The sequence below is a fragment of the Mauremys reevesii genome, linkage group 16 (genome assembly GCF_016161935.1).
Source record: "Mauremys reevesii isolate NIE-2019 linkage group 16, ASM1616193v1, whole genome shotgun sequence".
NCBI classification, from domain to species: domain Eukaryota; kingdom Metazoa; phylum Chordata; order Testudines; family Geoemydidae; genus Mauremys; species Mauremys reevesii.
This window is the reverse complement of record NC_052638.1, coordinates 22,668,479-22,693,056: the sequence shown is the minus strand read 5'-3', so window position 1 is coordinate 22,693,056 and position 24,578 is coordinate 22,668,479. Positions and strand designations below refer to the sequence as shown.

At 40.1% G+C, this 24,578-nt stretch overlaps 1 protein-coding gene across 3 annotated transcripts in view; it reads right to left on the bottom strand.

The window, feature by feature from the left end:
- Positions 1 to 4,717, bottom strand: part of ZNF536 (zinc finger protein 536) — a 521,459-nt gene extending 516,742 nt beyond the window's left edge. For all 3 annotated transcript variants that reach the window (XM_039503707.1, XM_039503708.1, XM_039503709.1), the window contains exon 1: positions 4,617 to 4,717. The gene's annotated coding sequence lies outside the window, so the exon portion shown is untranslated. The remainder of the gene's footprint in view (positions 1 to 4,616) is intronic.
- Between the last annotated feature and the right edge of the window lie 19,861 nt (positions 4,718 to 24,578).

Genomic DNA, 24,578 nt, shown 5'->3' with positions numbered 1-24,578 from the left:
GTCTCCTGTGGGCTCTTTGCAGCACATGTTATTAAAACACTGTGTGATTTAATTATTAACCAGTCTAAGTTATTAACCAATCAGGATGCATTTGTTATGTTATTAACCAACTGTAGCTAATAAAATAATAATATTTGGTCAGTCACTTTGCTGTGAGAATATATACATACATACATATAACATGTTGTGATCAGTGAAAACTATACGAGGGCTGAAAGACCAATCGATCGAGGTGATTCAAGTTTCATTTACTATATATATATATTTTAAATGAAACAATTAATTCACACAATTGTTTGGTAATATTGATGGCTAATTTGGCTCCTGAACCACTGAGGTCTGAACATCACTGTTCTAGATGAAGGTTGCCAAACAGGGCTGGGCAGAGTGAAAAAACAAAAAACAAACAAAACAAAACAAAAAAACACCCTGCAAATAGTCATCCGCACATTTCAATGAATATACCGCAGCCGCCTTGGTTTCCCCCTTGTGTTTGCTTTCTGCAAACTTTGGAGCAATCAAGTTTTGCTGGGCAAATGTTTGCACAAGGCAAATTTCAAAGTTGCATGCAGAGACAATTTAAAAAAAAAATACATGCCAGAAGTGCTTATATGCTGATCCAATGAGTGCCCAGGAATACCATTTGACTTACATGGTCTGTCACAACTGACCTGCACACCTTGATTGACAAAGAACTCAAGTATTCACAGCAGTTCAGGATCAAGCCACAAAATTGGGGGGGGGGGGTTAATTACAAAATTATCCATCAATAATTTCAAATAATAAATAAATTGGGAAGAATTGTGATCTGTCTCTAGATAGTCTATGAGCAGAGAGAGCAGCTAAATTTGTTGAATAAATTATTCATTATGGATTATTCGCTCAGCTCTACGGCAATAGTACTGACACTGTTTAATTTAATAGCAAATTAAGGGATCTTTCTCCTTACAAAAATGAGTGCATTGCTCCCAGTGACTTGACTCTTGAGGAAGCAATGCTGGAAACCTCTATGAACAGCTCCCCTTGTCCAAGGCTTCAATTAGACTTTGAGTAGTGAAGAGAAGAGTTTTCTGATTCACTATGTGACTGGGCAACAGTCCCATTGTGGGCACACAGTATTGCCCGGTGGTATGTACAGGGGTGTGAGTCTTTTTTAAAAATCTGGAAACGAAGGACGTCCCACTAAGTTCAGCTAATGCACTGAAAAAAATTCAGGATTTTTTAAGACCTGAAATCCTCCAAACAAAGTGAGCCTCCCTTTACTTCAGATTTTGTTGGGGCCTGGACTGACTGGTATTCCCTATCTAAACATGTCCCACTCTCCTCTGTTCCTTACCCTTTTTCTGAGTAGTAGGATGAAAGATCTAGTAGACTTCCATACTCCTTGTATTCCTTCACCTCTGGCACCTTCAAGGGGTATCCAGCACTACTCTCCTACAAAGGAGCCTTAAACTCAAAGCAAGACTCAGGAACTGTGAAACTCTGCCAACCAAACCACTCCTAGCTGAATGACCTATGGGGGAGGGGTATTTTTAATGTATTTTTCTTCTATATTTTCCCTGATACTGCGAATATTTTGTACTCAACCTGTTTATTTTATAGATCCTTTATAAATGAATACCTCTTTAGGAGTTTGCACCAAGAATTTTTGACGCTGAGAAACGCTGATCTTCAAAGTCTCCAAAGAATGCAATGGTTGCTGCATGGTACCATAATTTACTGGTACTGGCAGAATTCATTCTGTGGCTCAATTTAGCTATTATAGCATATTATTCTAATGTGACTGTCGCCATAGTATCTAGCTGCCATGAGGATGTTCACAAGCCAAGTGATGGCTCAAGTGATCAGAATAACCAGCCCATCTACACTCTTCCAGATATCTGTTTTCAGACATGCACAATTTTATCTAAATTGTCTCCATCTTCTCACTAAAACATGCATGAATGACTCCATGCAGAGAATATTCACAAGATATTTTGGAGCCAATGTATTTCCTAGGCCTTCATTTTTTACTGTGACTAGAATATATAGAGTTATAATAGGTAATGATAATAAAAATGTTGGAAGAGACATGAAAACTTCATGCTTCAGGCCTTAAGCCTATTAGCTAACTATTAGAGATCAGGATTAGAAATCAGGATGAGACCTAATGTGGGGGGGAATTCTTACACCTTCTCTTAAGCATCTGGTGCTGGCCACTGTTAAGGATGGAATGTGAGACTAGATGGACCTCAGGTCTGATCCAATATCACTGTTCCAATGTTCCTTAACTCATTGGTTTTCCAGACAAAGTGAAGGCTTTTCCATTCGTTATTGAGAGGGATCATGCCACAGTGTCCTTTCACCATTGGGATTTGCCCAAAATAACCAAGAAAAATCTCATTACTCAACAAAGAGTCTTACTTCTCATTGACTACTGTACCAAGAATACAATAACCCTTCCTTATGCTGCACTGCAAATTGTCTCTTTAAATAAAGAGATGAGCTATCTTCATTTATCGTACATAAGAGGGTCAGGTTCAACCTCTTTCTTAACAAATCTTATAGAGAAGAGTGCAGTATACTTAAGATCTCTGGTTATGCTTGTCTTAAAAAAAAATAGAACTCATATCCTCAGCGGGTATAAACTGGTTTAGCTCTATCGACACCAATGGTGTTATGTTGATTTATACTAGCTGAGGATCTAACCCCAAATTCCTAAATTCAAATTTACGAAGGTCCTAAGGAATAAATGACAAAAAATCATGTTTCTTATATGGGTTAAGGAGGGCTAGAAAGGTATAATAGCAATGGGAAGAGTATCAATGAGAGGATGCACTGGCAGCATTTTGACACCCATCCACAGATGCGAAACATCACATGCTGAAACTAACCTTATTCTGAACCAGATACAAATGCTTGGAGAAGCATACGCACACAGAGGGATCTCTGATCTAGCCTGATTTATTTCCTCCATGCTTTTGACACTGTGCTTTTTTAAAGTGTGGTTTCCACTGAGTAATGACCTGTGGGTAGCAGGTACAGTACACTCTTCCAGACAATCTGTTACAGCAGACAAGAAACAGATTTCTCAAACCAAACAGATTCAACTAAAAGGTAATGTATTTTCCACTGGCTATCCTGAACATTCATACTGCATTAAAACAGATACTTTCTGGGTGTTAATGCCCTTTACAAGTGCTCTAAAAAAAGAGAGGAGAAAACTGGAGTTAAAAAATGACAATGGACAAATGGGACGAATAAGATACAGCAACTTGTTTCTGCAAAATAATTGTGCAGAAGCAGGGTAAACAATTGTCATTAACCAAGTGCTCTCAGTGGCATTAGAGGAAAGGGTCAAGAGATCTATTCATATAAAACTAGAGACTCCAGAATAGATTTCTACACCTTCTCTTGTGCATGCACACTTCACACACACTTCATACTCCTGTTTCTGATTTTCACATCATCCGCACACAGCATCACTCTGGTGAATGTTGTCTCCCTTTTTTAAATGCGTTGTTGGATAGATATGAGCAGGACTTTTTCAATCCTTTGCCAGTAAAGCTTCCATAAAACCTCTTTCTTGCACTGTGGACCCTGCCTCTCAGAGCTTGTCTGAACTATCCTTTTTTCTGAGACATTCCCAACCCTTGCTATCAGCAGAGTGGCTCCACCAGTGGGTTCCAAAAGTGGCAGCACGATTGTAAACAAAACCCTGGCACCTGCCAGCATTTTAACAACCATGTCATCAAAACCAATTCTGAGCTATTGTACTTTCAGTCTTGCCACATAAGTCTTTGCAGTCAATTCCTTCCAATTAATTTGGCATTCAGGGTTTATTGATGAATGTAGCATGGCAGTTTCACCAAATATGAAAGGTAAATATGAATGTGCTGACTGTTGCCTCTAAGGAGGAGAGAAGCCAGGAGCACAAGATTAGATTTTAAAAGTTGTGGCATGAAAAGATAAGGCCCCAATTTAACAAGATTCAGCACTTAAGCCAATGTTTAACTTTAAGCACGAGCGATTTGCGGAACCAGGGCCTTAGTGAATATTCCGATCCTCACTGCAATCAACTTTTTTGCTTTCATTACAACATGTTTGTGAAAACACGATGGGAAGACTTTAATGCCCAGTCTAGTTCACAAATCTCTCTCTCCAGTTTACTGCATTATGCTACAATATTCCTTATTATGCGTGCCTGGCCATTCCACCTTTTACATTTTGCTGAAGCTGTAAAATGGTAGGATGAACATGGAAATGAATCAAACTAAATAAAAGCAATAGGGAATTCTTGTGACAGAATTGTAAATAAAACTAAAATCAGTGACTCTTGAATCCACTCAGCCATGCTAGAACGACTGTAAGAAGAAGGGAAGAATGGGACAAAGATTCTTGCAAGTTGTAGGCCGTCTCAGCGCTCCTTTGTTTGTGTCCCTTTCTTTCTATAATACATGTATTATATCATTTATATTCTGTACCTATCCATTAAAATACTGTATTTACTCCAATAAATTCACATGCAAGTTACACTATTTTGCATCTAAACCTTCATACCATATAATCCTCCCTATAACCTTAAAATTGAAATGCCATGTCATATTTTCTACCTTCAGTAGCAAGTGTTATCTTACCTTACATTCTTTTTTATTATTGTACTTTCCTCTCTGCTTGATAAGCTGTCAATATTGTTTTGGCATGAGAAATTTCCATCTCATGCATCAGATGATCTCCATGACCTTTAAGCGAGTCACCAGTAAGATAATTTACTCACGGTGTTGTGACATAATAATATCTCTTCTGCCAGGTCATGTGACGTGCGATCATTACATGATTTTCACAGGATGGTTAAATTTTGCACAATTTTCCAAGGATTGAAAACCCTTGTTGAAAATTGGAATTAAGACGTTACTTATTATTTCACTTAATTATGAGGCGTTAAAAGAGGACCCTTGCCTAGAAAATTACTTCACACAACAAGAGCATCCAGAATTCTCATCTCACGTTTAAATCTATTTTTTATTATTTTATTTTTACTGTTCAGCCTTTTGTAAGGAATGTTTTAATACAATCGTCTTTGCAGTGTCTTATATTAGCAGGAGGATGTGATCACAAATATCAGGCTTTTGGCATCTTTTTGGCTCTCTGTGCATAACAAAAATGTCAAACAGATTTTAATGAAAGGCTGCATGCTTGTGGGTATTGACAGCCTGACACAGAATCCTAATTTTCAGATGTCTTGTTCTTACTGTTTTTAACACACAAATACTTGTATTGTAAGAGCAAAACACTAAAACCATCCAGAGCCAGTATTTATACACTATCACTTTATTCTCATGGGGTCAGTTCAGCAACATGCCCAAATTCTGTGGTTTTTGGCCTGAGAGTTTCTGTGGCTCAGTTGCACTTATGTCTATTCCCAGTTTAGAAACTAAATTATTTCTCTTCCTCACCCGCAGAGCCTGGACTCCTGCCTTTGCCTACACCCTTCAAACAACTGTGGAAGATGAAGATATGCAACCCACACACACACACACACACACCATGCCCATGTATGGAAGATAGCCCACACAGATGACGTAAGGAGGACTGCTTAGAAAACAGCAAGCCTGACACATGCAGGAAGGTTCTCAGAGGCTGACTGACAGTACAATTGCTGTCAGTCACACTTAAAGGGAAACACACCAGTTTTCTACTACGGATAGGAGGAATTCAGCCTGGCTCATTTCGGGTTATGATGGCCACTACGATGCTTAGCTGATTTCCTGTTCCTTGTTGTCTGGTTTTATATATACCACAAGGTGGGATAGGAGGACACTCAGTATCTCAGAAATAAGCACTTCTTAGGCCCAGGCCTTCCTTTAGCCTGGATTTCCCACAGAGTATAGGTGGCTGAAATATTGATCTCCTGCTGGAGAACCGTGAACCAAGTCAAACTGCTGGCTCCACCCTGTGTGGAAGGCGGTGTGTGTGTGTGTGTGTGTGTGTGTGTGTGTGTGTGTGTGTGTGTGTGTGTGTGTGTGTGTGTGTGTGTGTGTGTGAGATAAACAGTCCTACCAACCCTAGACTACAAAGGTGGAATTCTCATTCCTGCTTCAGCTCCTTTGCACACACAAAAAAAGGGTCAGACTATATTAAGAGGCCCTCAGAGCCCAATATCTGGTTGAGGGAGGATTCCCCCAGCACTGGCACCTCAGCGGACAGCTCTAATGATGCCCTCAGATGATCCCCTCACAAGCCCTGGTCTAGCAGGTGTGCCAAGAACAGAGCTGGAGACATAAGAGCCATGTTGGAAGCGGGACTACAGGCCGCAGTGCTTTGGAGATTCCAGGCAGTGCTGCAGCCTACTGGGCAGCCTGGGAAGGTGGCCATAGTATACACAGGCTACCCTGGGCTGCCTAAGTCATGCCCCATGAGCAGTCATGTATGGGGACCGTGCCAAGAGAGCACCGCTTACATTGCAGCGCAGAATATCACCACAGACTCTCTTGTGGATCTGGCGACAGGGGTAGATTGGCTGCTCTTTCCCAGGCAGTGGGGGAAATATGCAAGGGCAGCCAATCAGAAATGCTGCAGGTGGCAGGCCCAGCTTTCCCTCTCCCCACAATTGCCAACCTAAGATTTTATGTGAGGAAAGAGGGAAGAGAGAAGAGCTGGCCCCTTTTTTTCCCCACAAGCAGGGACTGGGGAGGAGAGAGCAGCAAGAGCCCTCTGCTCCCCCATCCCCTAATCTGAATTACGGGTCGGTTCTTCTCTGCTCCTCCCCTCTCCTTTTCGCCTCTACAATCCCAAGCCTAGAAGACAGACAGACAAGAGGCAAGCAACTTGACTCACTGCAGCTGCCCCATCCAGGTCTGCAAGTGAGTGGGGGTGTGTGGAAAGGAGCCCTCAGAGCAGCAGGTGTGTATAAATACTTAGCTAGATTGAGAAATGGATGGCTGGTCAAACAGAACACAGACTGGCCTCAGGGAATCTAAATTCTACTACTGGCTCCGTTTGAAATCTTGTGCCACTTAATCTAGGCCTCAGTTTCCCTAAGTGAAAAATGGGGATTTTATCTTTGTCATGCACTTTGAGATCCTTGGATAAAAAGTACTTCCTATGTGCACATTTTTATTAATTACTGCTATTATTTTAATTTATTCTGCTTTTCCTTTTCATCCAAGACAGTGTCCTGTCCCACGTCTATGTTACCTTCATTTTCTGCCCTTCATTAATATGCCATCAAGCTAGATAGGACCTAGATATAGACCTAACAACTTCCCCTTTTTATTGTTTCCATGAACCCATTATAGAGAGTCATGACTTTAGAAAATTAGACATGCCCCCAGCTGGGCATCAAAAACCCAGGCTAGGATTTCTGTTTTCGAGGCAATCTAACAAAGTTTGTATCTCTGGCAAAATGAACATTGCAGCTCTACAAATAACACCAAAGAGAGCAGATCAATGTAATGCCCTATTGACAAAATCTGAGCTACAATGCCTAGGTTCTGTATTGTGTTCATGTATGTTGTTGATTCATAGCAGTTTTGTCAATAAAAAAAAAATTGCACAGTCTTATGCTATAACTGTCACCAAAAATTATTTATTACCAAGACAATAGGAAATTTTATGTGGACAGAGATCCCTCTGTGGTAAGACACACATCTAGAAAGAGGCAAATACATTCTTCTGACATGTACTGCATTGTCCAAAATACAGTCTAACTAATTATATTAAATATATATTACAAATGCATAGATAAGTGTCTGTGTGTATACATACATACAGTGTGTATGGGTCACCAACACACATCCACATATACAATAATGTATATAAACATTTTTGCAAAAAAAAAAAAAAAAAGACATTCAAATGCCCAAAAAGATAGGTCTAACGGAAAGTAGAATCAAGAAGCATGAAGTTAAAACACTTATCAAACTTGGAAACCATTAATATAGCCTCTCATCAATTATATTTCTGAAACAATTATAAAAGGCTAAATACTGTAGCCTTTAATTGAGCAAATCTCCTCCTGAGGTCACTGGGAGGTTTGCTCAATTAAGAGCTGTAGAATTTGGCCCAAACTTAGCAATTTACATGTAGTTGTATCTATTTTTAAACTTCAGACTTTAATGTATGAGGTCTCTAGTGCCATTCTGATAAGAGCCATTGCCCTGTGTTGTACAATTCCACAGCTTCACACAAAACTGGTGAAATATTAAGATCTGAGTTCCCAAAAGAATTAGTTGTCTTTAGCTAAGCTATGTGACTGCATTGCAGAAAATAATTTTTGCTATACACTTCTCTATGTTAATACAGTGGCAAAAAAAACAAAAAAACAAAAAAAACCCACAAACAAACAGCAACAACCAGCCAGTACCTAACCTCCCATCTGCATCAAATAGTTTGGGTAAAAATATGAACCATGCGAGAAAAAAAAAACACATTAAATATTTATTTCAAAATGTATTTGATTAAATTCACCAAAACACCCCACAAACTTCCAAAGAGGGGAAAAAACTTTTGATTTTTTTAAAAATGTTATATATTGCTGATAAACTCTGACCTTGGTATGCTATACAAAATTACTTCAGCCTTATGTTTCACAGATATTCCTCCTTGAAAAACATCCATTGTTATGGCATTTCTTTGACTAAGGAGAAATAACAGGGGTTATACTTCAACTATACACAACAATCTTATTTCCTCTTAATATATAAATGTGTCAAACGTTACATATGTAAAGAACTCTGATAGAGCTTCGGGAACTGTTCTCTGCTTTCGATTGTTACAAACAATCATTTAGAGGGGTGGGGGGAAATCCCACAAAGGAGGATTTCAGGCTAGCACTAGCAATTCTCCTACTGCACAGCTTTTCTTTTATGCAGTTTTGTTTCAGTGATTTGAGCGTGTTCTAATTTTGTCATTCAAGCCATCTGACTTTCACTGCTCTATACAAACAAAACCTAATTTAGTCTGAGATGTTTTAAGTCATAACAATGACGGATGGCCAAGGTTCAGGTGTGCTAGAATATTTAAACACCTAGTCTATATTTTCCTGATATAAAGACAGGCAGCTTTTTGTACTCTGATTAATTATGATTTTGTGTCTGAAAAAAATAGCTCTTTCTATTCTACATTATTAATTGGTTATTTAATTAGGAATTCTAGTAGCTTCAGATGTTGGGTAGCTAAAATTGTGCTTTGGTTTAAAAAAAAGAAAAAAAAAGACTAGCTCCATACTATTGCCTTTTTGTATCTTATGAAGGTCACAATAAGATGTGATTGTTTGGCACAGCAGCAGTGAATTATGCCACCCAGACAAGCTTTTAACCTATGTGCCTTCACTCTGAGTGAGACACACAGGGATGTGCTCTCTTTAAACAGTTCTCTATTGAAGAGGATTCAATCACCATAATGAATCTGAGGCCAGGCAGCAATCTTCTGCAGTGAAAGAATTTCTAAAAGATTGTAGAATTTGTAAAACGAACAGCTCACAGACTAAATGGCTGTGTGGGTGAATCAATTATTGCAGGGCTTGCAGTAGTCATAATATTTAGTACATACCATAGAGTGTTTCAGGTACAATAAGATATGCTAGTTTTTTCCCCACTCCTGCTCGAAAGTAGTATGTGCACAACCAACTTAGTCAGTCTTCAGAATCTAGTTAGAACTAGTATTAAGTCAATTAAAAAAAATCCATCTGCAGCTGAAGTGAATGTACCAGGATCTAAGGGACTCAAGATGCTATACAGTAATCATATTAAAATGTATGTCTGATGAGCTGCTCCTTGAGAAAACACATGATACATCATGAAACACGAAACACATCAAGGGCTGAAATATTTGTATAGGTATAGGAGCTCCAATTTTGAACAGCTTCCTTTTTAATACAATAATTATTTTATTTTGACAGCACCATTTATAACCATCTCATCTGTGTCCAACTGCCCATATTTCCATTAATCAATGGCCTTAAAGACAACTGTCATTTCATTGTATTAGTACTTATGGGTTCATTGCAGGTAACTTAAAAGTTACAATGAGCAAGATATCCGTGGGCAAGAAATGGAACCTCAGACGGGATCAGATGTGTTATCTATAACATCCCCCCCACAAAAACAGGGTTCAGTCCGACCAGCCCTTGGGCATGGAGCTCACTTTGACTTTAATGGGAGATCTCCACATGAAGAGTTGTCAGAAATAGGCTTGAAATATTATGAACACAGGGCCAGATTTTGCCACCCTAACTTTGGAAGTAGCCCCGTTAATGTGAATGGTACTGTTCATAGAGTAAGCTACTACTCACATGAGTAGAACCAGTAGAATCTGTGCAGAGCCTATGGGATACCTTGAGGGGTCCAGGGAATCAGACTCCTCCCCACAATGCTGCAGAACCCTAGTGAGACTTCTCCACAGCCACTGCTATGGTCTATGAGCTGCTGACCCTGCACTCTGCCTAAACAGGGGGTCCCTTGGCCCATGGCCCTGCATATTTGCAGACTCTTTGGCTATGAGTCATGATACAGATGCTTCCTCTGTACTGTACAGTACAGTGCTCCAAAGCACTGGTGGGGGGGGGAACTTTGTGACCTCTCTCTGGCCTACTGCACCCCATAATAGCAAAACTATGGAGGTTCTGCTCTGTTTAGCGCCATCAGGCCTGTAAGGATAACTAGAGAGAAATGGGGAAGGGCAGGATCTGCTTCAAGGGAGGAACTATTGTTGCCAAAAATGAGATGGTGTAACTGGAACATACGTCAAAAGTATTCGATAATAGTTCACAAGACAGTAATGGGGCTAGCCCTGAATTCATGTTTCCCTGGTTACATTTAGCAACCTAAAAGAGGAGGAAAACCCTTGGTATAAGCTCTATAACATGGCAATGCTACCCTGTCAAATTTGGCCCAAACTGCCAAATATAATTTCAAATTGTGTACAACTACCCCTAAAAACCTGTTCAGCTAGATGGCAAATGGGGTGTTCCTTTAATAAAACTACAACATATTAAAAATTATTACAGCCTAGTCTTTTCAGGTTTTAGACAATGTAATGTGATTTATTCAAAGAAATGCTGATGATTAGACATTAAATGGCACTAAATATTCCACTTCCTCTGCGCTGCCTGATAAACTGGTTTCATTAACATTATAAGTAACAAAAGTTTCCATTTCAGTCGGCCCATTCTGTTTTCTGCAGGATCTAGGTTGCAGCTGCACAGCACTATATTATAGGAACCTCATAGAATGATAACATCGGGCTTTCTGTGGAACTCTGTGGTTAAAGGGACAGTACATTTTGCAACATTCATACTGCAGCTCACATGCTCTGAGTTATCTGAACCAGTGGATATAGTGTTCTTAGATTTTCAGAAAGCCTTTGACAAGGTCCCTCATCAAAGGCTCTTAAACAAAGTAAGCTGTCATGGGATAAGAGGGAAGGTCCTCTCGTGGACTGGTAACTGGTTAAAAGATAGGAAACAAAGGGTAGGAATAAAACGGTCAGTTTTCAGAATTGAGAGAGGTAAATAGTGGTGTCCCCCAGGGGTCTGTACTGGGAATAGTCCTATTCAACATATTCATAAATGATCTGGAAAAAGGGGTAAACAGTGAGGTGGCAAAATTTGCAGATGATACAAACTACTCAAGATAGTTAAGTCCCAGGCAGACTGTGAAGAGCTACAAAAGGATCTCACAACACTGGATGACTAGGCAACAAAATGACAGATGAAATTCAGTGTTAATAAATGCAAAGTAATGCACATAGGAAAACATAATCCCAACTATAAATATAAAATGATGGGGTCTAAATTATCTGTTACCACTCAAGAAAGAGATCTTGGAGTCATTGTGGATAGTTGTCTGAAAACATCCACTCAATGTGCAGCAGCAGTCAAAAAAGCAAACAGAATGGTGGAAAACATTACAAAAGAGATAGATAATAAGATAGAAAATATCACATCGCCTCTATATAAATCCATGGTACGCATCTTGAATAATGTGTGCAGATGTGGTTGCACATCTCAAAAAAGATATATTGGAATTGGAAAAGGTTCAGAAAAGGGCAATGAAAATGAGTAGGGGTATAGAACGGCTTCCATTTGAGGAGAGATTAATAAGACACAGACTTTTCAGTTTGGAAAAGAGATGACTAAGGGGAGATATGGTAGAGGTCTATAAAATTATGACTCGTGTGGAGAAAGTAAATAAAGAAGTGTTATTTACTCCTTCTCATAACACAAGAACTAGGGGTCACCAAATGAAATTAATAGACAGTAGGTTTAAAACAAACAAAAGGAAGTATTTTTTCACACAACGCACAGTGGAACTCCTTGCCAGAGGATGTTGTGAAAGCCAAGACTATAACAGGCTTCAAAAAAGAACTAGATAGGAGGATAGGTCCATCAATGGCTATTAGCAGGATGGGCCAGGATGGTGTCCCTAGCCTCTGTTTGCCAGAAGCTAGAAATGGGTGACAAGAGATGGATCACTTGATTATCTGTTCTTTCCCTCTGGGGCACCTGGCATTGGCCACTGTTGGAAGACAGGATATTGGGCTGATGAGTCTTTGGTCTGACCCAGTATGGCCGTTCTTATGTCTTCCAAGCATGTGGCTATATGATTATTATAGCTTAGGGGCATCATTTTCAGGGAGCATTGTGGCCAGAGGATAGTGCACTAAATTGGGACTCAAAAGCCCTCGGTTCTATTCCTGGCTCTGCTGATGGGTAAGACTGAGCAATCTGTAGGCCTCAGTCTCCCCACCTGTTAAAGGACACTGACCTTGTAAAGTGCTTTGAGATCTGTTGAAAAAAAGTGTTATATATGTGCTACGTAGCGTTATTCGACCTGCCCTTACTGTATATTTGATTCTTTAGATGGAAGCTTCCCCCATCCAATGAAAAACTTGGAAAAGGTACATATTTTCCTACCATTCAGCTGTTCGCTTTCTGCTCCCTCTGCCTGATACAGCAGCTCCGGTCAGCCACCGAGTGAAAGGCCTACGCACCAAGTCGGTCTCATTTGTAGAGGCCTATGCTGGCTCTCACAGAAATGGTGAATTTCACCCACCAAGGATAGTACAAAGGCTAGTATGGAGTGCAGCAGTACAACAGAAGGGACACACACTGGATCAGGAGCTAGAGATGGGAGTAAATGTTTTTGGAGGGAAGTGTTCTGCAATTCAGATTCCTGGGGCATTGCACAGACAGGTGAGAAAGGAAATTCAGACTAAAATAAATGTACTTTCATCCCAACTCTCTCTCATTCACAGCTGTTAACTGAAGGGCCACACTCTTTCAGATGAGTCCTTCTGAAGGCAGCTGCTGTGCTCTGTTTAACGCATGTGTCCACATTCCAGTAGGGGGATCAAAGGCAGAAGCAGCTCCTGACCAAGCAGTGAAACACAGAGTTGGAAGGAGGGCTCAGTGAAACACTGTTCGATTAGGAAAGACATGCTCCAGAGGTGACATTAAACTGAGGTCCCTCCAGCCCATCTGTGGAGAGTGTCCAAATGAAAGCTCAAAGGTCCCATTGTGCTGTGATCAGAGAGTAGGCATGACCTGAGTGTCCTGGCTAATACTCCCTTTCTTTATAAAATGCTGTCTACTCTCCTGTGAGAGCTATATGATGGCTCCTCAAATCCTTAGAATCCTCCTCCTCCTCCTCACAATCTCTGTTCTGTTAATCTAGCAAGTGATTACTTTGTAAAGCAGCGTGAGATCTCTTCTGTATATGAAAGGGCCTATGTCAAACAAACTCTTTTCAACATCAACCAACACAGCAGCAGAGTTTTCAATCCAGGATTAGAGCAGAGGAGAAGTATGAGGAGGGTTCTTTCTTTCCTCAGATCTTTCAATCTTTTCTGTCTACCTACATATCTCTCTACTTCCAGATTATAAAGTATGAACTTCAGGGGCATGTGGTCAGTAATGCCAGCTCTCATGATTTGATCACGTCTCACAGCATTATGTGTTTTACATACAGCCCTGCCTCCTGGAGAATCTCAACTTTCGTTAAAAAAATAGATATAAAAATAAGAAAATTTTAAGCCTTCATAGTTTTGGAGAAAAGACTGAGTGTGTGTCCTGGGTACTCCCTTAAGGTTCAGAGACCAGAAGGCAAAAGAAAAAGAACCCCAAAGCTACACATATATTTTTAAAACTAATGATTTTATGCTAATCTCCTGGTTTTTGGGGTCCTAATTTATGGTTTCTGAAGGTTTGTGGTTAACACTGCATGTTTTATGGGCCACAGTCTAGCACATGACATGAGGATGTCCTACTCTGAAATCTCCAGAACCAGAATACAGTGATGTGGTCACCTTCCCAAGGAGTTGGCAAACATCAGAGACTCTCCATAGTCTGCCCTCACTCCCAAACCAACCTTCTCGGAGACCTCAAACTGGTAGAATCGCTAAACCTCCACTTAGAGAAATAAGAAAATTATGGAGTTGGGCTTGATTCTAATTGGGTCTCCTATCTGAAAGGATTTCTTCCCCATTCCGTTTTCTTTTGTATGATGTTTAAATACTTTCCACTCAAATCTCTGAGACTTCAGCTCAGCACAACAGGGTGTTTAGAGATGTTTGTCTCCTGGGTCCAGCAAAATCATCAAAATTTCCCTGACATTCCCTCTATGTTCCCCTCCCCCAAGAGAGTTTTCTTTAGCCATGAAGTCTCTCACTATTAAATCATCTCTCTCAGCTTTAACTGTGTGTTAATGTTTTGTCCTGCCTGACTAGAAACTGCTATATTTGCCAAGGATACCTTACTGATTCAGCTTTGTCAGCCCTGTAGAAGAATTGGGATTTGGAGATACAGTGGATCTGTATAATTTCCAAATTCAGTCATTCTGTTTGCTCCCTCTGAGTCTCAGATTGGTGGAATTATAGTTAATTCCCCTTTCAGGCCCTTATTTAAGACTCTGTCCTCAGGGCCTGAAGCACTATAACACCAAGATCAATATTTGCTTGCAACACCCAAACTCCTTTACTACTCTCCGGATCAACTCTGGCTCTCAGCATCCCTTCCTTTGTATCTAATCAGGTTTGCTTTCTTTTCGACAAGAACACTGAAACTTTTTCAGCCTGACTCCAGGAAGGGTCCAGTTCACATGTACTCTTTAGCAAATGGTCTGGCAAGTAATAAAACATGGTTCTTTTTATTCAGGTAAGGTTGCCTAGGCATAGGGCTCATATTCGGATTTCAGACCCTCATAAATTCAGAGCAAACGCATTGACACCAGGGAAGTCACTCTGGATTTCCACAGCTTGACATGAGATCAGAATATGACCCATAGGTGTTTTTGCAGCCTTTTCAGCTGCCAAGGAATCCTCAGTTTTCACTGGGCCTCTTGCAGGGGGAAAGTGTCATATTTTAGGTGGGGAGGGGTTAATCTAATCAGCATTCGTCATTTACTGTAAACAAGAAAACAAGCTTATTTAGAATATGTGGCATGTCGATTCAAAGGAGCACATCATCTTGCAGTCATTCAGATGTAAATCTGGAATAAATCCAACCAAGTCAGTGAAGTTACTCCAGATTTACACATGTGTATCTGAGAGCAAGATTTGGACCAGTGTCTTGTAAAATAAATGTCAATCACTATTTCCTTTCCCTCCTCTGACACTCTCTCTCTCCAAGTTCCTTTACATTTCACAGCAATCTCAACAAAGTGGCATTTGCTCACAGAAAATCTAGCAGTAACTAGCCAGTGGGATCTTCTCTTTTTCCTCATGCACGCATATGTATAGATATTTAGATAACTCGATATTAATGTTTAGGTAACGTTGTGGCTTTTCTCTTGATTGCAAGGCATCGCAGGGCTGCTGATGAGGTTTGCTGTTGACATTTCTGCATTAGCTGGCTTTTGTCAATCCTGGCAGGCTAAGAAATTCTATCTTAAGGGCTGTTCTTTATTAAATTTGCAAGATACAAAACTGTGACTGACAAATAGTCTCTTTTCTTTTGTGCATGTATAAATAATAAATCTGCATCTCTAAAAATAACAATTAAAATATTGCTCAAATTTAAAACGGGGAAAGGTAACAATTTTCAGACAGCTTTATAAAGATTACAGGAACATGTAAATAAGTTAGGAACCACTGTTTTTCCAATAACTTTTGATAGCTATCAATACTCAAAGCTTTTGGGGGGACAGGGACATAGGGGAAGAGAATTTATATGCCTAGCTGTTGTGTGTTTTACCAAACTTTGTCACAGTCTTTTATATAACTCCTTTATGTGGTATCTGTGACATAATTCCTATTTTTTCCACCAACCATTATATATGATAAACAAAACAATGCACTGAAAACACTGAAATCTCTCATCAATGTCTTTGTGAAAAGGGCCCAAATAAATGAGTCTTGGAATCAAAGGCAGATTACATGACTGACCATGTATCATCCTCTATGTATTGAACATAGTCTTTGTAAAGATAGAGCGGTAATAAAAAGTGGTATTGTGTGCTGTGAAAGGCTGTGTGGGTCTGTGCATGACTAATCTGTCTTTCTGCATTATTTTATTCAATCTTCTCTGACTTTATGCCTTTGACATTTTTGCTACACTCAGTAAATTTGAGTGAATAGGCAATTTTAAAGAATTTTTATAGGGCTTCAGAGAAGTCATACGCAGACTGTATCTTTGTTCAGATTTAACAGTTTAAATATTTCCTTTGTCTAGGATGCAGAGTAATCTTTAGGCAAAAGTAAAGAGGGGGAGGAGGCTAAGGGGGACAGGAAATGCCTAACCTTCCTTAAGATTTTTGCAACATTTCTTCAAAACCTTTACATACAGAAAGCCATCAAGAACTCAATTCTGCAAGATGCTGAGCACCCTGCGCTTCCATTGACTTCACTGGGACTTGAGAGTGATAAGCATCTGGCAGGAAGTGCAGAATTGGGCCCTTCGTACTTGTTTTCCCCAATAACCTGGGTTTCACAGAACTTTTGTGATTACAAAAAGGGTCTGGGGCTTCCTCCTCTGAAGATGAAGGGATCCAAGAGTGACAGCTCCCTCTAGAAATTTCATCTGCTTCCTCCTTGAGTTTTCTGAAGGGCTATTCTGAATTTAGACTTAAATATGATGTTCTTGCGTCAGCCAATTTCTCTGACAAGATATTGCAAGGGTTGCTGTTTCTTAGTAAATAATGACTTTATTGCATCTCTTTAATGAACTGATAACGTGATACACAGTAAATTATCTAAATCTATAACATTACTGCAGATAAGCAGCGTGGTTTTAGTAATTTATACCACAGAGAGACATGCATTATAAAAATAGGAAAATTATTTCCTTTGTTAAATTGTGCAGAAGTCTTTACCTGAGGAACACCAGACAGATTAATCTCAGGAGATCCATTCACTTGTATTTAAGCTGTTGAACTGTTAGCTGTTTTTCTCAGAATAGTTGGGGAAAAAAATCTTTTTTGCAATGCAGAAATGACACTATGGGTATTACTCCAGTTCATACAAGTTCTTAAAATAAGTACTGAGCTATTTTGAGGTAACCTGAAGCCTTGTTTAAACTTAAATTCAAATCTGAAATAACTGTACATTTGCTGTGATGGAAATTAAAATGCATTGTGTAAGTCACTCATGACATCTTCCTTTTTGGTAAACTTAAGGAATATGCAGGACCATGATAGCATGAAGCTGATGGGTCCAATTTAATTGGCTCCAGCTGGGTAGTATCACTGGACTTGGATGGTGCAGATCTGACTGGGATAAAGGCATGGATTCGGGTGGACTGAACTCACTGGAACTCAACCCTAATAAGACTGTTATGTTGGCACTGGTGGTTGAGGGAAATCAACTGGATAAAATGGTGGAGTTGATACTGGCTCCCTCCATTAGGGGCATCTGTCCATGTTTTATTGCTCAGGTTCACACCCTGCTGGCCATCCTGAATCCCCAGGAACAGCCAAGTAGCAGCAACAGCCCAAGAGTGCTTACTATTTGCACGTGGACACAGAAGTTGAAACTGGCCACCTTGAGATTAGATTATCACAACATACTTTACATGGGCTACAAGTTAAAGCCACTCAATAATGTCAACTGCTGCACTCGTGAAGTGGTGCTTCCAAAAGGGAGCTTGTGACACCCATGGTCTGCACTCGGGTCCTGTTTACTCTTGGGAAGTTGAGCTGTTGATTTCAAACTATAAAGCCAGTGGGTTACCTTGTGTGATACCATGGCAACTGAGGTCATCTCAGGTGCTCAAGCTGACACAAGAGGGGCCAGAGGCAGGGCATTGGCATATCTGTTCTCCCAGGCCTTTCCTGGGTACGTGGCAGGGACCTGGGTAAACTGATGGGAGAGGATAGCAGGTACATCCTGGTTGTGGAATCCTGGTTGTAGTGGGTTTTGAGAAGCTGGGAGGGTTGATCCTAGGGTGACCAGACAGCAAGTGTGAAAAATCGGGATGGGGGAGGGGCGGTAATAGGAGCCTATATAAGAAAAAGACCCAAAAATTGGGACTGTCCCTATAAAATCAGGACAGCCGGTCACCCTAGTTGATCCTTGGTCCCATGGTCTGGTTCTAATTGTTTTATAGTAGCTGCCTGTGGACCCAGAACAAGGGAAGGATGCATATGTACAAAGTGAAATAAATACATTCTGCTCTCAGTTGCTCCAGTATAAATGAGAGCAGAATTGACTCAGTATCTACTGCTGCCAAACTGTATTTAGGCCAGAAAATTCAGTAACACATGGCTAGTAAAAGTTCTGCTAGTACGTGTAAAAAGTTCTGTATACTACTGGTCTGGGCCTGTGCCCATTGAACTTAATATGAGGTTTGTCACTGCCTTCAATGAGCAGAAGCAGACTCTTACTTTCCCAATGTAAACTACTAAGGGCCCAGTCGTGCCACCCTAACTCCTGTGAGTAGCTCTTTACCTCAGAGGGACTGCTCACATGAGAAGACGTCACAGGATCAGGTGCTTAGTTTTCACTGGGTGGGAATCAGGGCACAACTCCAGACAGTTAGGATCACGTACATCTCACCTCTTCTATAGAATTTTTCATAGCCAAGTACTTTAACAGGGCTATCACAGGGATTTATGTAGCTAAAAACAACGTTCTGCTAGCTTTTATACCAGAAAGTCTACAGTACCATTAAAGAGATCCACATGCAAAAACAAGACGACAATCTAAAATCCTCCAAGGATATTTTATTTTAAGGCAGGGAGCCTCCAACAGCATATATGTCGTGCTTCTAACATTAGCGTCTCACAAATAGAACACAATCTCTCTAGATGTAAGCATGCCTCAGCATCTTACTTCAAAAATGTAATGGGTAAAAATTCCACATCTCTATGCTAGATTGCATCGTGAATTCCCTCTGCTTTGCACAGCAGAGACAGACCAACACTACTTTTCATCATTGCACAATACTTGATGTGAAGTTTCTTAAAATGAAAGCTTAGTAAGCCTAAAAATGTAGGATAATATGATTCATTTATAGATCTCTGATAATAGATGTGGTTTCTAGTACTGATACCACATCAAGGATTAATCCTGTTCCTGCAGGAAGAATACCTTACCTTCCTCTTTAAGAACCATTATCATAAAGCAAGATAAACAACAAACACCACCTATGATTAGCTATGTGGAGCAGTTCCCATTGATTTATAATGCTAAACATTGAGGGTTTGATCAAGCCGAAAGTCCCTTTTTGCTAATGTTATTGGAATGGCCCTCTCTTAACATATAAAGAACAACTCTGTTTTTGTTTTGCTTATTTTAATGTTTTACAACTTAAAGGGATTCTTCCCAATATTAGCTATAACAACCCCAAAATGTCATTTGCATTTTTATAACCTTCTTACTTAAAAGTGAAAGAGTAGAAGGAAAGACCCAGTGATAGTGTTCACTGCATGCTTTAATCCCAGCCTGAGCTTTTTATGCTTGAGAGCACCTTATGATGCTGTAACTAACCTCAAACCTGGAGCAGCAGGAGGGCAACAAACCTCAGAATACAGCAATGTCATGCTTTACAGGCATACTCTCTGCAACAGCATGAATGAAGAAAAAAATTGGTTGCCTAGGAAACACTCTAGTCTTGGTAATTATTACTGTAACTGTCTGCACACCCCACCTATAACAGAAATGAATAATAAATTATAATCACTGACTGGCAGCTTTCTGTTGTTGCTTTTGCTCAGCACTGCTACCTACTGGCATGCAAAATTAATTACATACAAACAGTAAGGGCCATGGTACAAATATACACACGTATATGCTGTTTTCCCCTCTTATTCGCAATGTGGTTCAAGTAAATTGCTTCTTCATCAGTAAAGTACAGATGGAAAGCGCTGTGTGTCCATCTAAACAATGTAAAATATAGGAGAAAAATCTAAATGAACTTGTTCTATTCAAATGAGATTTCATGTTACACTAGCTGGACAAAAAACAAAAGAAATTATATTTGCTGCATAATAGCTTAATGGCCAAATAATGCTATTTAACAGTATAAAATAGGATACTGCTCAAAATGTCTATAAATAAAATACTGTCTGGTAGTTTTGATCAATTAAATTACATAATTAACAAAGATGCTCCATTTATCTTAGGTTGTCTAATTTGCAGTACAGTGTTAAAGTACTTCTATTGGAAGACTAGTTTGTTTAGAAATTAGAACACTCATAGTGATTTACTGGATTTGATTTAAAAGACACAGCGGGAGTTGGCAAAATTCACATATCATGGGGTTAATGTGGGTTAGAATGGAGCTATTTGTAATACAAAAATATTGCATACCAAATACGCACATCTGATTTCTTTTAATCCTAGCTCATCTTTTGCAACATAAATCACTTTGTTCAAATGAACAGCTAAAACAGCTGTTTTTAGGCACTATTGAAACACAGAAATCTGCTGCTTTAGATTCTCTAAGAAAGTAAAGTACTGATTGCAACTAGTCTTAAAATACATATAATGAAATAAACCCAGTTGACCTCTAAATGCTTTTTACTTGGTTCCACCAATCCACATGAATGGTTATACCCACTTTGGTTCTATCAGTTAGACAGAGGCAGCCAGTTGGCTTCCTAGAGGTTCACAAGCCAGTTTCATTGGTTTTTTTCCCCCACTGTATTCTTCAGCTCAGACACTTAGGGTATGTCTACATTGTAGCTGGGAGCAAACCTCCCAGCTCAGGCAGACACACTCACGCTCAGATGTCCATTGTGCCAAAAATAGCAAAATGGACATCTGGGCTCAGGCAGGAGCTCAGGCTCTGGACCTCAGGGGGTTAGGTGGGCTTCAGTGCCTGAGATTCTGCCCAGGCCAGAACGTCCACACTGCTATTTTTAGCACACCAGCTCCAGCCCCACAGTAGCATGACTCTGTCCACCTGGCCCAGGAGACTTGCTCCCAGCTGCAGTGTAGAGGTGTCTTTAGTTTGAGGGGTAAAACAGAAGTGTCAAGTAATCCCAAATAAGTGGCAACCTCTCTCCCTGAACCTGTGGGGGAAGGGGTAATACAGTAAAAATGAATATTCTGCCTAGGTTCCTGCATATTCTAAGTGGCCTACCTGTATATATGCCTCCATTTTATTTTAGAAAATTGAATATTTATTATTAGAGACTTTCTGTGGTGGGCTGGTCAACATCCCTGCCTATCACTTAAAAAAACCACTAGCTCAGTACAGCCAAAAGGGGGTTTGAGCTCCCAGTCCCACAATTACTATTATGTTTTTAATCACAACACACATGTCTAATTGGTTCCTGCATGGTAGCACCCTTAACACGGCTGCTACTCTGGAAACTGAACTGATATTCATGCATCCAATTCCTCCTGCGGATCCGCGTAGTTACTCTTCTTCACCAATGGAAAGACATAAGGTGCCTACGGTAGTGGCTGCACAAAAAGTCTGGGCTATCCTAGGTAACAGGTACCAATTTCATCCTTGCCATCATGCAAAAGCACCTGCCTGGGGTAACCCAGACTTGCAAATTGGGACCCAAACTATAATTTGGAAGAACTGGCTGAGCAAGGGCATCATATGGATTTTTAGTTAGTTGAGGATGAGGGTTCTCTCTCTTTTCTAACACTAAAGCAACAACATGACCTCCCATCCTTAGAGAAGCAGCAATACCTACAACTAGAACACTTGCTAATGTTTGAACCAGATGCCTCAGGACTGCTAGAGGCCTCAGAACTACTGGGTACCTTGGAAATGCTTCGTAACCTCTCTAGTCCCCTGTCCACTATGTATGCTTATGCTAATGAAGACGAACTCCACTGGTCTGGAGTTCTTTGTGAATGTGTGGGAAGGAGGATTATTATGGCCCTTAAAAGAACCCCAATGGCAGAGCTTCTGTGGAGCACCACAAAAGATTCTATTAAAATTGTAGTGGATGTCCCAGAGGTTGTACAAGATGGCGGCCTTGTCCTCTAAAGTTTGCTGGGGGCTCTAATGAAGAGAATGGAACATTGATGCAAATCCTGTGGGACTGTCCAACAGTCATGCAGCTGTGGAAAGAGGTGGGCACAAAAGTGAAAAAATAGTGCTTGGCTTCAGTAACCAAATCTCAGCTGAAAATTGTAGCTGAGATCGTATACCTGCCACACTGGGTTTAACTCCACTACAAAGATGTTAGTTCTTGAGAGACACATCAGTTACCAAACACACGATTTGACAAAAAAGGAGGAGTAAGCTTATGCCCAGATTAGAGCAGTGATATTCAGACCTGTTTGAGTTAGCGGATCTTGGGAGACAGGCCAGTCCTTGCTTACAGACAGCCCCCATAACCTGAAGCAAATTCTCACCAGGAACCACAGACCACATAACAAAAACACTAATCCAGGAACCTATCTTTGCAACAAAGCCCATTGCCAACTCTGTCCACATATCTATTCAGGTGACACCATCATAGGACCTAATCACATCAGCCATGCCATCAGGGGCTCGTTCACCTGCACATCTACCAATGTGATATATGCCATCATGTGCCAACAATGCCCCTCTGCCATGTACATTGGCCAAACCAGACAGTCTCTACGTAAAAGAATAAATGGACACAAATCAGACATCAAGAATTATAACATTCAAAAACCAGTCCGAGAACACTTCAATCTCCCTGGGCACTCAATTACAGACCTAAAAGTTGCAATATACAACAAAAAAAAACTTCAAAAAGAGACTCCAACAAGAGACTGCTTAATTGGAATTAATTTGCAAAATGGACTCCATTAAATTAGGCTTGAATAAAGACTGGGAGTAGATGGGTCATTACACAAAGTAAAACTATTTCCCCATATTTATTCCCCCCCCCCCACACACACACACACAGTTCCTCACAACTTCTTGTCAACTGCTGCAAATGGACCATTTTGATTACCACTACAAAAAGTTTCTCTCTCCTCTGCTGGTAATAGCTCACCTTAACTGATCACTCTTGTTAGAGTGTGTATGGTAACACCCATTGTTTCATGGTGTGTGTGTATATCTATCTCTCTTCCTACTGTATTTTCCACTCTATGCATCCGATGAAGTGGGCTGTAGCCCACGAAAGCTTATGCTCAAATAAATTAGTCTCTAAGGTGCTACAAGTGCTCCTGTTCTTTTTGCGGATACAGACTAACACAGCTGATACTCTGAAACCAGACAAAGAAAGAATTTCTTATCAACATAGAGAGCAATTATATGAATGCCAAGAGATTTGGACCCCATTTCTTGATATATGAGCTATCGCAGCATTCTTTATGCAAATAAGATGCCAGACTTCCATTCCACTGTATCTCTGCTTTTCATCTCCCTACCACCCCCACTCCCACCCTTCAGTCACCACCTTCCCTTTTTGCCTATTTGTGTATGTCTATTTATATATTGTTACCCCCATACCAACATCTTATGTCTGTGTAATATTAACTGGCTTTGTATTGGCTGGTTTCACAGCTTTGACAAGTTGTAAAGTTGCATAATGTTATTGGATATCCTGTGATATGTGCGATATTTGGTAACATATACAACTGTAAATTGTTTACCTTTTTGTATTTTTTAGTGTTTGCTTCATTATGAAAATTAAACACACACAAAAGAAAATGTTAAGTAACCCCCAGCTTAGCTCTAAATTAATCATACAAGGAAAGGTATGTGGTTTAGTGAAAAGTCTCAGAAAAGATTTAAGAGTAACAATTATTCCACAACTGACACTGCCGCACCAGTTCAGACTGATAGAAAACCCATACACGTGTTTTCTTAGAATTTTTCATTGTTATTTAATTTTTTCTGACAAAACCTCTTGAAATTTTTTCTTTGTAAACATCTGAAATTGGAGCAGTGTTGTTGGTTTTGATTGGTGAGGTAGGTCGCACATTATTGTTTCTATTCCTGGATTAGATGAGCATACAACAGTCCCAACCCAATTGCTTGTGAGTGAGGATTTAAAGTTCACATTCACAAAATCACAGAAGGAAACTGATTTTGAAATTCACCTTCTCTGAACAAATTTGTCAGGAAAACGGTGGGAAACTCTCCAATGTCTATGGAAGACCAACGCAAAAAGAGTATGAATATGTCTGAAATTAAATCATTTGCAAATGTGGCAAATAATTTAGGAAACTTTAGCCAACCACTAAGTCACATGAAGCATCACACTGTGACTAAA